The sequence below is a fragment of the Lissotriton helveticus genome, chromosome 4_1, assembly GCF_964261635.1.
Source record: "Lissotriton helveticus chromosome 4_1, aLisHel1.1, whole genome shotgun sequence".
NCBI lineage: Eukaryota > Metazoa > Chordata > Amphibia > Caudata > Salamandridae > Lissotriton > Lissotriton helveticus.
Genome location: NC_136063.1, coordinates 1945956545 through 1945968763, shown reverse-complemented (window position 1 = coordinate 1945968763; position 12219 = coordinate 1945956545).

Here is a 12219-nt window from a genome sequence, read left to right as displayed (position 1 = left end):
TCACATACCTAGCCACAGCCATACAGTTATCAGCCACAAACTGTATATCCATGTTAGCATTCCACATGGACAAAATCACCGGGTTGTAGTCGTTGATGTACTTAGACTCTTCGTTCCTCTTCAAATTGTATGTGTTTTTAGGTGATTTCTTCATCACATTATGTCGCAGCGAAGACATCAAACTGTTCACTCTTCCTTTAGAAATCACCGATCGTGGAAAGCCGAAACGACATTTGGTGTAGAACTTGTCTTTGTTCCGGAATTTACGACGACAGTACTTTCCACATCGATGGCTTTGGAAACGTAGAACTTTTTCTCTTAGGCTTTTTTTCTCCTTTGCGTTTGGAACAGCACACGTAGAATACTGTTCTATGAAACTCATCACTGAGTCGTCTGCATCCGTTCCAAATTTAGGTGCATCCTTGATCCACAGCAACATATGTATATGAGGAGCACCTCTTGCTTGGTACTCCTTCCTCCAGAAGAAATCCAACACCTCTCCAAGAGGTGGATTCTTCTTATTCATGATGAAAGACATCATACCTTCAAATCTATGATTGAAGTACCTACATACATTGACTGGATCCAAAGAGCACAGTTCTCCGGGTGTCTTGAATTCGATGTTTTCTACGTTAGCATTTGCCTCTCGTAGAAATTCAAGTAAGTCTTCCCAGCCATACTCAGCACAGCTCAAAGTGAGGAACCATGTGGGAGTTCCTAAGTTCCTCAGCATACATTTTAAATCACCATGACGACGGTACCAGTACTCATTAGTACCACGCTGACACGCCATGAGATTAATCAGGTGAGAATCCAAAATACTGTCTTGGACATTGACTTTATCCATAAAGTCACTTGCCGAGATGTTTTGCATGTGTATACCACTTTTCAAGATGTGGTTCACTGCATATGACAGTCCAGACAGATCGCTTTCAAACAGGAGATGAAACAAATAAGGAATGCATTGTCGAAACCTAGGATCTCCTGCATACAATCGCAAAGTCCGGTATTCAGAAGCAGGAATTTGATGAGGTCGCTCATCATATCTTCCTCCCTGACCTGTTGGAAAAAGCTGTGGGAAACACCGAGCTTCCAAACTTTCCTCCCAAACACTAATGGGACTCCCTTTCGCTTGTTTCATTTGAAACAACTCAATAGCATTCCCCATGACTTCCTTGGAATGCAAAGGATGAACACTATAATGTTCATATATTTCTTCACTAGTACAGGGTTCTACTTTCTCAATTTGACCAGCACACAAATCGCTATCCTCTTCCTCACTTACTTCCTCTTCTGCAACATATACATTTTTATAGTATTTATTATATTTTTTCAAATACAATGTTGCCCTTTTGACTTTCCTAACATCTACTAAATCTTGCCATATTTTCTTATTCTTTGTCGGAACCCCATTAACTAAGATAACCAGAGGTTCCTCTTCCACTTTTTCTACTCCAATTGTGTTAATGTTTTTCTTCAAATCTAGAGGCAAATAAACAACTCTTCCCTTTAATCCTCTCTGTAAATCTGATGGAGGCAATTTCCCTGTCTTTGGCTCCATTCTTACAATAGCCTGAAAGGGATGGATACTTTGAATCAAAATAGATTCATAAGTATTTAAATCCTTCAATTCAGAAGGAATTTCAACCAATTCCAGATTATTATGAACTGCTCTAGCAGGCATCTGGTTTTGATTTAATTTGTTACAACAATAAGTACACACACGTTGATCCAATCCCAAATCAAAACAATTTTCTACCATCAAGTATGTTGTAAAATCCTTCCATTCACTATTATTTTCCCTTTCACTTTTTCCATATAAATCCACTAACTTAGTCTGATTCTTATAATAAGTGCGTCGACAACACACACAAGTGAAATTTGGCCTCTCACTTGATTTCACCTCAAACGTCGCAATTTCCCTCTGGAAATTATCTGTACTGGAAACCTGTACACTATCTTCCACATTACTCTCTTCTTCTTGGTCAATTTCAACATTCTCCTCTTTACTTCCAAAGTAACAAAACTCAATTTCTTCACATATATTCTTCACATCTATTTCAGAACCATGCAAAAGAGCAGCGCATAATTGTTTTAGCATAATTGCTGGACTCTTAGCATAATACAACATTCTAACTAATTTCCTCACTTTATTATGATGCACTGCTAGCATCCTGAAATGATGAAAAACACTCTGGCATACTCTCCTGGAAAGACAAGCCAGTGAATGACCATGCAAACCTATCACTTCTCTCACTCTGCAAGGATCTAATTCTTGCAACAACTTCATTTTCTGCTTCAAACTTTTCTTACTAAATGACCGTATAAAATCACAAAGCAAATTGATGGAATCCTGTCGTACACTGCAAATACTACTACACTTCCAGGTGTACACAGGACCCTTAGGACGTCTCCCTAAAACCTCATTACCTAACACCTCTTCTATCTCTGTTCTCACAAGTTTTTCTTTTTCAACTGGACAACCATCTTTCACTTCATAAGCTCGACCACTGGTGTCAACTGCATGCACCAAATCATTATCCTGGAAATAACTCTCCTCATTAAAAAATGCCTCAGAGCTTGAACTATGCATCCATTCTCCAGAAAAAACTTCACAAAAATTACTACGATTAACTATTCTCTTCCATCTACTATTTCTTTTGAAATCATAAATTACCTTGTTTAGCTTCCTAATTCTATTGATTGTCAAAATAAATAACTTACGTTTAATTTCAAATGCCTGATCAATAACTTTCTCAACTATTTTTTTTCTCTTATAAAAAACCACTTTCTGCTGACCTTTCTTAATATTTTTTAACAAATTCCCAATTATCCTGTTGCGGAACATTCGTTTACGAATATCCCTAAACTGTTGTTTCCTTCTACTTTCATGCATAGAGTTATCTCTTACTCTAGCAGTAACATTTCTCATTGGCCTTTCCTTACCATTTGAATTCATTCTCCTTTTCTGGAGTGAAACATTTTCTGTAGTAATATTTTTTTTACTACACATATTTCTTATGACTGTTTTTCGACTCTTACCCGGTGCTTTCTTGGTGACTTGACAAATCTTTTTGTTAGAGGACTGCTGCAATATTCCATGCTCCTGCTGTCTTTGACGTTTTCCAGCCTTTCTTACTCTTTCTTTGCTAGGCATCCTAAAATCTTGAAATAATCTGCAGTTGAATCTGTGGTAAAATATAATAAAAAATGTTATTAACCACTATTACCCAACAGTAAATTAATAACAGTCATCAAAAACTTAACACACTACTTAAGTATATAATATACTGAAGCCTATCTCCAATTTTTCACTGAACAGGACTCATCTCTTCTTAACCTTGGATAAACCTCACCTACTCTGTGTCCCCTGCACATAATTAAATGTAAAGGGGCAGATTTATATTAACTAGCACATCCCCAGGGATGCACCAGTTAACGTGCACCGCTGCTCTGCCACCCACGGTTTGCCGCATTTACAATCAGATAGGACAAAGCTACATCAAAACCCTGCGCCTGCTTGAAGCAGGCATAGATCTTGACGCAGGTAGGCTGAAAGCTAAAGCAACAACTAAGTGTCGTGTGCAGAAGTTACAAAAAAGGAAAAATGGCGTTTAAACCAGTAATGAGACCATGCTAACGTAATACAGAGTAAAAATATCCAGGATCTACATCAGTTTGGGGTTCACGAACCTGGCAGGTACAAGGCACTGAGGCTTTCCACCGTGCATGTCTCATCCCAAAACATATGTTGTTTGTGAATGAAACAATTTCCCAGACCAAATGCTTTGGATTGGCTACTTCTAAAAAATTAAACACCCCTACTATCCCGGAGTTAGAGGAATACGATGGTTGGAGTAATTTTACTCGTTGTCTATTAAAGATTTACAGGCCCTACTCCGTAATTCTTCCTTTAACATTTCCAGTATAAATCCAAAAGGTTGACTGCTTTGGCAACGTGCCTTATCCACGGTTTAATAACGCTGCCTTTTGCTTTATATAAGTTTTCAAATTGTATGAAATATATACCAATAGGTCGTTATTAACCTTTAGGTAGTGGTTTTCTTCATCAAGTCTGGTCGCTTCCATACACATACAGATTTTCAAAGATGATCAAGAACTTTATCTGAATGGAGAGGAATGCACTGAGACGCCAGATCATTCACTAATGTGTAGGCACAGACAGTTACACGGTTCATGCAACAAACACCGACCAAATATGGCTTGCGTGTTGCAAGGCACGCCAGTTCCTGCTATCATCCCCACGTTCAAGTTCTTGGAAAATGGTAGTTATTTGATGCTCAATAATGAAGATTGTTCTGGGTTAATTAAAAGTATTCATTTTATCGTAACAGTAAATGAACGGGTTATTTGCTGCAGAAATGTTCTATTTCCTCCCACACATGAACATAGGGAGTTTTCAATCTGGCCACAAATACCAACCTTGGGAGCACATTTCAACAGCATGGCAAGAATAAGAGCTCTTTTGTCTCAGAGAGAGGTGGCCTTGAGTTCGGCCCGTGAAACTTTCGTGCTTCACATAGCGAACACCCGTACAGAGGTGCAGACCCTTTTAAATACAGATTCGACTTTGCATTTCAGCAAGATTACCCATTCATTTCCATGCAGCAGGAGGCCCATAGGAATGAAGGTGCAATTTGCGATTAGCAATTACCTCATCGCAAATTACGAATTTTTCCGACGGTGCAGGGGTATCTCAAGAACACCCTGCTGCACCCCTGAAAAAAAAATTTGGGGTCATATGGCGCACATAAATTTTGAAAACATTCCTTTACCTCAAAAACGATTTTCAACTCATAATTTGAAAACACTGCACATGGGGAAATGACTTAAAATGTCCTTAAGACACATAAAAGCATTTTTTGATTGCCTTTGCAGCATGTTTCAGTCACCTTTAACATGCCTATGTAACGGAAACATTCAAAATCTAAATTTGCCATGCACAGGTGGGAGCATATTTACAAGCAATTTGCTCCACAAACAAACTTCTTACATTGAAATGGGAAAAATAACATCAGAGACTCTCAATTACCTTATAAAGAAGCAGACACCATTATGTCCTTCTCATCAATATTAAAACCATTGCTTTTTCTCAAAAACGATTTACAAGTCATAATTTGAAAACACTCCACAGCTCCTATGCACATAAAAACCCTGTCAGTACTAATACTTCACATTTTCTCCAATTACAATTTCTCAAAGAAACAAAATCTATTTGTGAAACACTTGAGACAAAGCAACATTTGAAAAACACAACTTTCTTCATAATTTTCTCCTTAAAGCACACTATTTTCTATCTAAATTAAAGAAATATTTTCTCACCTTAGCAAATACTTTGAGTTTCAAAACAGTCTCAGAAACACACCAATTTGTCTTCAGCAGAGCAAAAGGTATGCACTCCAGAGTCTGCAGCTATCAAAAGCACAGAAATGCTGTAATTCCTCACACAGATCTCTCATGTCACCCAATCAAAACTCTTCCCTCACTTTTTTTCAAAGCAAAACCCTTCCCCCCTCTGCCCCCTCTCTGCTTTTTCTGCATAGCAACCACCTCTTGCAAGACCTCTCACACAACAATGTTGCAATTGAACTCTGAACTCTCAGTGCACCTGCATATCCAAAGCATTCTTTCATTTAATGATTTTTTCTTCGCCACTCAAAATACATCTTTCAACGAACTCATCCATGCACACTAACTTTCTGTTTTCAGCAATCAAAATCCACCAATCACTCTTACTGCTTCATTAACACAGAAACTCCTCAGTTTTTTTCATTTTACACTCTCATTTTTTCAACTGCCATTTCATTGCCACACTTCATCTGACTGCAGGAGAACCTTCTCTCGCCATGTTTTCTGTCTGGATTGTTGGACATAGCTACATCTATTGGGCTCAAAGGTACGCTGAAAACAGGAATTTACCTAACCTCAATTTACAAGATGTGGAAATTAAGTGGTTTGGCCACAGAGGATTAAAATGTCACCAATTGATACCATTGGTGAAAACCTTTATGCATTTGCCAAAACCTGACCTGTTAATTGTGCACTGTGGAGGTAATGATTTGGGCACTTTGACTGGGGTAGGTCTGGAAATGCTTTTAAAGGACACCTTTGAGCAATTGATGGCACTTTTTCCTCAGACTGCCTTGGTATATTCAAATATATGCCAAAGACAGAAATGGAGGTGGTCGAACCAATTTTGTCCACAAATTGAGAAATCGAGGAAGCATGTAAACAAATCTGTTTCAGCTTACATGAGAGACCATGGAATGGGCTCCCTGTACAACAATAACTTGCGTTACTACATGCAAGATATCTACAGAGGAGATGGAGTTCACTTCTCAGATGAGGGCAACAGAGTTTTTACTCTGAATTTAAGAATGTGCATTGGTACCTACTTATAAGTACCTAAATGTACCATAAACCCAAAAGCTCTTCTCAGAGCTACCCTACATCTGATCACTCACAATTATTATTGTACTCTAACTTTTTTCACTAATTTTCAAGAAAGTACGCTCCCCAGAACGCTTCCCGGTTCGCGAACCGAGCGCACTCCACGCAAAAAACCTAAAAAAACGGTATATATTTTTTTGCCCTGCGAGAACCTTTCAAAGCCTCCACATCAAACCTAGGGGGTCAGGGACGATCTACTATGCCCCCTTATGGTCATTTGCCCCTTCGCTTTGGCCTCCTCTTGTCTCTCGATCCTACCGAGAGACAAGATGGCGGCCGCTACGGACTGTTTGGAATGTTTACAGACGCCGAAAAACCAATCAGCTTCGCAAACCTCCGTAACGCGAAAAGTACGCGAAGCGGAGCGCTGTTACAGATATATATCTTTTTTTGAACGTTAATTTCTCAAAATCCACTGGAGCACATATATTGAGACCTAGCAAAGGCACATCGGGCTACCAGTCCCTACAATTTTGCCAAGTTTCGTGCAAATCCATTCAGCCGTTCGATTATTATTATTATTTTTTTTTTGCCCCGCTGGGCCCTTTTAAAACCTCCACATCAAACCTAGGGGGTCAGCGAGGATCTACTATTCCCCCTTATGGTCATTTGCCCCTTCGCTTTCGCCTCCTCTTGTCTCTCGATCCTACCGAGAGACAAGATGGCGGCCGCTACGGACTGTTTGGAATGTTGACAGACGCCGGAGAACCAATCAGCTTCGCTTCACAAAGCTCCGTTGCGCGAAAAGTCCGCGAACCAGACCGCTGCCTGGTCCGCGCTTACAGATATATATCTTTTTTTAAACGTTAATTTCTCAAAATCCACTGGAGCACATATATTGAGACCTACAAAAGGCACATCGGGCTACCAGTCCCTACAATTTTGCCAAGTTTCGTGCAAATCCATTCAGCCGTTCGGGCTAAAAGTGAGGCCAACCGCCCTATGGAAATTAACATGGGAAAAACGCGTTTTGGGACCCCCCTTTTTTCTCGGCCCCCCCTTGACGAACCCCCCCCAAATTTTCAAAGGCTGCTCAGAAACAAAATGTGCCATTTTCCTGAAAATTTCAGCCAATTCCATCCACAAACGGCAAAGTTATTAGACATAGAATTTTCAAAAAACCCATAGAGAAAAAATCCTAACTATATATACCATCTTGTCTCTCGGTAGGATCGAGAGACAAGAGGAGGTGAAAGGGAAGGGGCAAATGACGATAAGGGGGCATAGTAGATCCTCCCTGACCTCTTAGGTTTGATGTACCATTTTGCCAAGTTTGGTGTAATTCCGTTCAGCCATTCAGGCTGTAGACGTATCTAAATGTCAATAATCGAACGGCTGAATGGATTTGCACGAAACTTGGCAAAATATTAGGGACTGGTAGCCCGATGTGACTTTGCTTGGTCTCAATATATGTGCTCCAGTGGATTTTGAGAAATTAACGTTCAAAAAAAGATATATATCTGTAACAGCGCTCCGCTTCGCGTAGTTTTCACGTTACGGAGCTTTGCGAAGCTGATTGGTTCTCCGGCGTCTGTCAACATTCCAAACAGTCCGTAGCGGCCGCCATCTTGTCTCTCGGTAGGATCGAGAGACAAGAGGAGGCCAAAGCGAAGGGGGAAATGACCATAAGGGGGCATAGTAGATCCTTCCTGACCTCTTAGGTTTGATGTACCATTATTACCTACTGGCGGTCGCCAGTAGGTATATATAGTTAGGATTTTTTGTCTATGTGTTTTTTGAAAATTCTATGTCTAATAACTTTGGCGTTTGTGGACGGAATTGGCTGAAATTTTCAGAAAAATGGCACATTTTGTTTCTGAGCAGCCCCTGAAAATTGGGGGGGGTTCGTCCAGGGGGGGTTGAGAAAAAAGGGGGGTCCCAAAACGTGTTTTTAACATTGAGTTTTCCATAGGGCGGTTGGCCTCACTTTTAGCCCGAACGGCTGAATGGATTTGCACGAAACTTGGCAAAATTGTAGGGACTGGTAGCCCGATGTGCCTTTTGTAGGTCTCAATATATGTGCTCCAGTGGATTTTGAGAAATTAACGTTTAAAAAAAGATATATATCTGTAACAGCGGACCGGGCAGCGCTCCTGTTCGCGTACTTTTCGCGCAACGGAGCTTTGTGAAGCGAAGCTGATTGGTTCTCCGGCGTCTGTCAACATTCCAAACAGTCCGTAGCGGCCGCCATCTTGTCTCTCGGTAGGATCGAGAGACAAGAGGAGGCGAAAGGGAAGGGGCAAATGACGATAAGGGGGCATAGTAGATCCTCCCTGACCTCTTAGGTTTGATGGACCATTTTGCCAAGTTTGGTGTAATTCCGTTCAGCCATTCAGGCTGTAGACGTATCTAAATGTCAATAATCGAACGGCTGAATGGATTTGCACGAAACTTGGCAAAATATTAGGGACTGGTAGCCCGATGTGCCTTTGCTAGGTCTCAATATATGTGCTCCAGTGGATTTTGAGAAATTAACGTTCAAAAAAAGATATATATCTGTAACAGCGCTCCGCTTCGCGTAGTTTTCGCGTTACGGAGCTTTGCGAAGCTGATTGGTTCTCCGGCGTCTGTCAACATTCCAAACAGTCCGTAGCGGCCGCCATCTTGTCTCTCGGTAGGATCGAGAGACAAGAGGAGGCCAAAGCGAAGGGGGAAATGACCATAAGGGGGCATAGTAGATCCTTCCTGACCTCTTAGGTTTGATGTACCATTTTGCCAAGTTTGGTGTAATTCCGTTCAGCCATTCAGGCTGTAGACGTATGTAAATGTCCTATGGAAAATTGCATGGGGAAAACACATTTGAAAGTGTTGAAATTTAGAACCAATTAAAATGTTACTTTGGTTTTGTATTTGTGTGTGATGAAAGTTAATTGGTTATGTATATATGTCAAATGAGAGGAAACCACAGCCATTTTGTGATACTACTGTCTGAGGTACATTTGTGAGGAATTTTTGGTGGTGAATTTCCGGTGTTTGATTTACACAGTACTAACACTTCTCCTACTTTTAAAAAGGGGAGTTGTTAATTTGTAAGGGGAACTATGTTGTACACTTGAAGATAATTTGAAAAATGTTTTCTGTTATTTATTTGCAGTCCTTCTGTTATACTAAATACTTGATAAAGTTAGTTTTATATTATGTATTACTAAAAACGATAAATGAAAGTGATTATTTTTTTCTGCAATTTACAGCAAGCAATTTCAAAATAAAATGGGTCACAATGAAGAGAACGTGGCAATTTCTTTTGAATTGTCCACTACATTGATTGAAATTGAGAGCACCAATAATGAAATATTGTCACAAGGAGGAGATGACTTGTATGATTCCATTAGATTGATTGAAATGGACAGCACCAATAATGAAATATTGTCACAAGGAGGAGATGACTTGAATGATTCCACTACAACGATTGAAATTGAGAGCACCAATAATGAAATATTGTCACAAGGAGGAGATGACTTGTATGATTCCATTAGATTGATTGAAATGGACAGCACCAATAATGAAATATTGTCACAAGGAGGAGATGACTTGAATGATTCCACTACATTGATTGAAATTGAGAGCACCAATAATGAAATATTGTCACGAGGAGATGACTTGAATGATTCCACTACATTGATTGAAATTGACAGCACCAATAATGAAATATTGTCACAAGGAGGAGATGACTTGAATGATTCCACTACATTTATTGAAATTGACAGCACCAATAATGAAATATTGTCACAAGGAGGAGATGACTTGAATGATTTTTTTGATCAATCTGTTGATGGCGAATTTATCGAATGTTTGGAGACCATAGACTTACAAGAATCATCATTGCAGACTTTTCATGAGGAAATTGCTGATGAGGACATGTTACTAGTTCTTTCAAATTTAGAAAATTCTGAAGAATAAATTTATATTTAGAAATCAAAAATTGTTTGAGACATTATTCATTTTTATTTTTAATTTATGAGGTTGTAGCGAAGTGATTGTAGTATAAAATGAGACTTATAGTATAGAGTGCAACATTTTTATGTTACATGGTAAGTTTACTCATATTTACTTCCCTTCTGCCACTATATTATCTCCAATGTGTATTTGACATCTCTTCTTCATCTCCGGCCTCCTTTCTCTCACTGTGTGTCTCCGATGCATCTTATCGCTGCTATTTTGTGTAATTACAGAAGAGAGTAAAATAAAATAGTTCGGAACGTGAAAAGGGGGCAAAGTAGAGTACCCCTCACCCCCTAGGCCTTTTCAGGCGGTCCCAAAAGGATCAGTTTCTGCTTTCCTGAGAGATTATGGTATGAGTTCCATATACCACAATAATTTGCATTACAACATGCAAGATATCTATCTCCTATTACCAACTTTTGGAGATATTCGCGCTAAGCGCGAATATCTCCAAAAAGTAACACCTGCCCTGAGCAGTTCTTAGCCATGTTATCCAATGGGAGGTGGATAACATGGCTAAGAGCATTAGCTCGGTAATGCATGAATATCGCTGACTTTTTAGCGATATTCATGCATTGCGGCCGTTTATTATCGCATTTGCGATAAACCTTGATAATAGCAAGGTTTATCTTCGATAATTTCTGACGATGCTTAGCGGTAATAAATATCGCTTAACTTTGGTAATATGCACCAACGTCTGTTAACGTTCGATTCGAAGGAAATGAGGAAGTGTTGAAAAACATTGTTTGCGCCATCTTGCCTTTTTTGAAATGCCACACTTTTGTCGTGCACGGCAGCCATTTTAGATGCCTTGACCAGACCCACTCTCTGCACGCTGTCGATTCGTAGCATGGCTCCCCACCCTCGCAAGCATCTTCCCCAGGCACTGGTCACCCCCGCTCTCTGTCTTATGCATGGGCAATAAACCTCCCCCCATCTGCGCTGCTCTTCCCTGAGAATCACACTCTGTGCCCACCCGACACCTCCCTTTCGCCCTATTCACTACCGCACCCTCTGACACTCCTCTTCCTCTGTGTCCGATTGTCCAGGCTATCAGCTAGCCCTGCAGATGTAGTTTATGGCTCCAGCTGTAAAGAATCACCCCTCTTCAAAGGAGTTATAGTAGATCAAGGCCCACACCCGATGAGATCCGTCACACCACACGTGTTCCTACTATCTGAAAACCATCCTGTATTGTGATTGGGGAGGGGACCGAGCCTGAAGCGGAAGATTCCAGGAATGACTCTTTGTACATCAAAGTTTTTACAATTATGTGTCACATTAAAAATATATAGCACTCCAACAAAGTAGTAGGAATATAAAACTTTAATAACATATAAATATATACAACAAAACAAAAACAGTAAAAACATTTAAACAACGAAGAGACCGTGGCAATTTCTTTTGAATTCCTGATGAGGACATGTTACTAGTTCTTTCAAATTATGAAAATTCAGAAGATGTTGCCTGGGGGTGGGTCGTCAGTAGCAGTCTGTTGTGCGAATAGTTCCAAGGCAGCAGAACGCGCTGAAATCTAGATGGCACGAAAGTGATGTCTAGTAAGTTGCCGCCCAGCAAATAACGGCGTGGGGCGCCGCGGGGGTGAGTGAGTCCAGTAGGCACCACAGCTATTCTTACCGGCATTGCAGAATTACTGCTGGGGACAATGCCTGTGCTGTAGCAGGGTCACAGCAGAAACAAAAAGGATTCTGTTGAAGATGTTGTTGGTGTTCAATTTGAAAACAGTTCTGGTGTCAACTGCTATGCTAATGTAGTGGTTAATGTTTTGTTTTCTCTAGAAAATGT